The sequence below is a fragment of the Genypterus blacodes genome, unplaced genomic scaffold (genome assembly GCF_046128005.1).
Source record: "Genypterus blacodes isolate CSIRO-AG114 ecotype Tasmania unplaced genomic scaffold, CSIRO-AGI_Gbla_v1 ptg000204l_1, whole genome shotgun sequence".
In the NCBI taxonomy this organism is placed as follows: Eukaryota; Metazoa; Chordata; class Actinopteri; order Ophidiiformes; family Ophidiidae; genus Genypterus; species Genypterus blacodes.
In genome coordinates this window covers 33,713-38,393 of record NW_027467003.1, presented here as the reverse complement: position 1 = coordinate 38,393, position 4,681 = coordinate 33,713, and positions in this window count along the sequence as shown.

Sequence of the window (4,681 nt, the reverse complement as noted above, 5' to 3'; positions counted from 1 at the left end):
GACAAGTTAACACATTTTGGTCCGTTGCGTAAAGTAAACTCTAGAAAAGATTCACATTGTTTTCCCCGTGGTCAAACAGGGCAGGACATCTCGTTACACGTTGGAAGACCTTCACCCGTGTGGCTAGACTATCATCAATCAGCTTTTAACGTAGCCAAATATTGCAAATATTGTGCAAGATCAAAGACACTGTTTGTGCAAAGAAAATGTGCTCCTCTACTATAAAAAGCTTTTGACAAGTTTTCGGCTTTGACGCCTTCACTTCCGCTTTTAGAAAAGTTTCCCCACAACAGAACGACACTAGGACAACACTGAGAAGTCATTTGCTGTATAGAATACCTTTTTCCGTAGATTATAATGGAGTTAGAAATGCCATTTTGTTTAAGAATACACCAAAATGCACACGTCACAAAAGCCATTCACGTAATGTTAATGGAAAGAAAACACGCGTTTCTCTTTTCTGTACATTGTGGTCGTCCGTCCATCCATCCTTCCTTCTGTCCCGCTCATTGACTATTCGTTCCTGACTCACCAGCGGCGCTACGTTTGGCGGGGAGCTTGAGGGAGGAATGACTTGAGAAGCGGCGAGCCGAGTCGGGCCGAAGCCCAGTCGAGTCGAGTCTAGCCGAGTCGAGCTTCACCGCGCTGTGCCTGAGACAAACTGTGCAAACGCTACTGTGCTCTTCGTCGTCCTCTGGTAGGGGGTTAGCCAGAGCTGCTACGGGACAGTATACGGCCACGCCAGTCCAGCGGAGGATGGAAGAAAAGGCTGTGGATGTAAGTGTGTCTGTGTGTGTTTGTGTGTGTCTGTGTGTGGTACAAACATTGGCCAGGCAGTGATAGACTCAGGTCTCGCTATGACCAGTCAAACTGTAAACACTAATAACTTCAGTCTTCAGGTTCTATGTACAGTTGAGAGTGAAAAAGAGTTTGGAGGCAGACCTGAGCCGTCTCTCTCCTCTTTATCCTTCCTTCGCTTGGAAAACGCCCAAACGGTCCGTCGTCATTTCAGCTCTGAGGGAAAAATAACTTTTTAAATAAGTTTTTCCTCTTTGTCACTTCTGGAATTGTTGTCTTTTTGCACCAGCTTTCAATGTGAGATCAAGGTGGCGACAAAGTCTGCGGCACAGCGCCTGTCCACAGCGTTTGAATCAGTTGTTATGAGGTAACCAAGGAGTAGATCAAACTGAAACAAGACAATAAGAAAGAGGAAAAGAGGAGTGAGCCACTGGACAGGCAGGCAGGGAAAATGACATTTCAAATGGCCTAATGGTGTGTGTGTGTGTGTGTCCTCATACAGTTATTGATCCAGTTGGATTTCTACCCGATTCATCTCTATTCCAAGCTGTTTTACCTCATTTTTTTAAACAAAATACCCACAATAATGCAGAGTAAATGAGGATAAACAGTTTGTATAAATCAGTGGTAATTAGAATTGACATCATTGTAAATCATTATTTTCTTTTTACATTTTTAGGATTTTTCCCACGACCGTAAAAATGTAAAAAGACCAGATCCTTCCTGGCATGTCTGCATGTCTGTGCTGTTTCATTCACTTCAGTGAAACAAATCCTCAGCTGTGGAGAAGTCGCCAGTGAACGCAAAGAAAAATCAGAAGCTGATGAGCATCATGTAATGCAATGAGCGTGTGCAAAAAAACAAGCTGCAGCACACACACACACACACATACACCGCAAAGGGGGAGGGGCAAACACTGTAAAACTCTATGATGGAAAGATTCCCAACATGTGAGCAGAATTCCTGAGTTTCTTGACCTCATTGAGTCTTTGTGGCTGATGTCTACCTGGAAAAAGAGAATTATGAAGTCTTGCATGAAAGCAAACGGCAACAACAGCAAAATCTGGCAGATTGAGGCTTTCACACTTTCCTCTGCGAGCTGCGAGTTGACAAGAACAGATCAGCACTCGGCTGACAGCGACTCCCGATCCCCAGCTTTTTCATATTCATCCCCTAGGCCCCGCGAGCACCTAACACCTCCGCTAATCTCTGCTGGTGAGAAGACTGCAAGTTCACTGTGTTGACTCATGTATATCCATGAGAGAGAGAGTGAGAGGGAGAGAGAGAGAGAAGGAGAGAGAGAGAGGGAGAGAGAGAGGTCCTCAGGGACTTGACCTCCTCCCATTAAAGGCTCTGAAGATTCATCATTAGCTGAATCACATGTAGCTCTTTAAATTACAGCCCCTTATTTTTACCCGAACATAATTAGACATTAAAAAGACATCATACAAGTTGAAATATGAGCTCTTACATGTGGATGCCTCAGAAAAGAGAAATACCGGGGATGAAATTGGTAAATTGGCTCAACATTAATTAGTTTTCTCAATTTTAAAGTATTATGAAATGATGCAGATTTGAGGGCAATAGGTGCCGCAGACACACACCGCTAGCTTGCTCACACACACACACACACACACACACAAGACACATTGTTACATCAGAACACTCACTGCAAAGATGTGTTAACGAGGTAACACCCCGTTTATTCTATCTCTGATTAGAGCGCCGGGTGAGGACTTGCATGTGAGGTGAGACCAAATTAAATTCACTGCACCGGTTATGTAACAGCGACTCAACACGCAGCAGAATCTGGGTGGAGCGGCTTCATGCTTCCTGGTTACAGACTGATATTTGCATTTTAAGCCTCCAGTCTTTGATATAAACACATTACAGGGAAGCTTCTACAGTTCATCACAGAATACTCTTCCTAAATGCATTTGAACTAACTCCTTCTCGGAGGAGCGGGGAGGTCTACATGCTGGTGCCTTGCTCAAGAGCATAGGTGAGAGCGTTAACCTAACAGAAACGAGAGCGGGATTACAAGCCGGTATGTCACCACATCTGTGTTTCTTGCAGTCAATAGCGGTCGTCTGTGAGAAACCAGCGCTTCAGGTGAGAGAGAGAGAGTGAGAGAGAGTGAGAGAGAGTAAGAGAGGGAGGAAGGAGGTGCTGGAGGGGGCAAAGGTTAAGAGGTTACAATCTGAGGGGTGCGCCATTAAGGCAGGCAGGAGTTCGTTATCGTACGGTGACGAGCAGGGGCACAGCTGAGGAGGCAGAGGAAGCAAAGAGCTCAGCTGGCGGCCGAGCTGTGATGGGAAACTGCGACGAAAATGGGCGAGATATAACATCTTTAGATAAGGAGTCATGAGCTGATGAGTAAAAGTGGGACAAAGATGGATTACTGCTTCCCTCTATATTTGCTGGTGATCAAAACGTTCAGTCCACAGCAGAAATACATTTTGGTTGCGCTCTGCCCGGTGCCCTTTGAGCCTTTTTGCTTCTGTCCCCCCCTCGCTCCAACAGACAAAATCAAGAGTTATAGGGTCATTCCAGTGGATCATCTGCACCAGATAAGCTCCGCCGAGCATCCAAAGCCCATTTTAAATCACCCGTCACACCAGCGTGGAGGCGAGCCGGGGAGGTGCTGGAGCGGCATGCACATGGGATTCCTGTGTGCTGCGTGTGTGTGTATGTGTGTGTGTCAATTCCTGTCGGGGTGTGAAGGGTTTTGGGGTCACATATGCAGGTGAGAGGAGCCAGAGTGTGTTTTATTGTCCAGGCAGCAGAGCAAAAGGAGGGTCGGTGTCAAGAAGGAAGAAAAGGAGAACATGGTTACGGCCCCACAGAGCGGGATTCAAACCAATTCACTTCCATTTCAAACAATTCTGCATTGAAACGTCTCATTGTTTGAGCTTAGACATCCACATTAACGATTCCTGAACATTTCTGGCTGGTTGACCACATTATGTTTGAAGCAGATTGATTAATTTATGGCAAATCCCTCTGTTGAAATGTAAAGTGAAGCGGCCATCGCCCTGCTCTGAGGAGGAACTCACTGCTGGCTGCTGCTGCCGCTGCCACTGGCCGCCTCTGAAACGGCAGACGGGTCCGGCACGAGCGTGACAAGCGTGACATGGAAGAAGCAAGATGATCAAAGTTTAAAAAAAAAGAAGCTGAAATTACAGGCAGCCTCCACGACAACGACGAAAAAGGGAGAGGAAAAAAAAGAGAAGAAGCCACAGCCTGCAAGTCTCAACTACAGCAATAAATCACCACGGCGATGACAATAATATTCACAGCGAGACCCACTTAACGTTGTTGTGAGTAAATAATTCATCTCAATTGCTTCCTGCTTCACAAAACGCAGGTACGCTCCCTTAAAGTCACAGCAGCACATTTGTTTGGGGTTCTTGACTTCATCTGCTGACAATGAAGGCATTGGCATGGAAATGGATGAGCGAAGAAATCTCCAGCGTTTATTTATTTATTTCACATTTGCTGCCACTACAACCATGCCAGGAGGGAGCATAATATTGTCTCCGTGTTTTAAGAAGCACGTTGGCTGCACTGTACGGAGAACAGCTGATGTGCTGCACGGCAAATATACAATAATGGTTTCATGCTTTAGGGCTATCCAGTGATGTGACCCTTCAAAATGCATCCCGGGGCTTATTTTGTGTGTGTGTGTGTGTCACATCTGGCAACCTGAGCTTTGCAAACAAACCCTCAAGCTCTACGGAAAAGCTGGGAGACAGACATATAGGCCATGGAGACAGAGGCGGACATATGAGACTCAATCTGTCTCCACTGAGCAGCACAGAGGACACAAAGCAGCAAGAATATTAAGGATTGTACCTTTAAGTGTTTCCATTGATAAGACCTA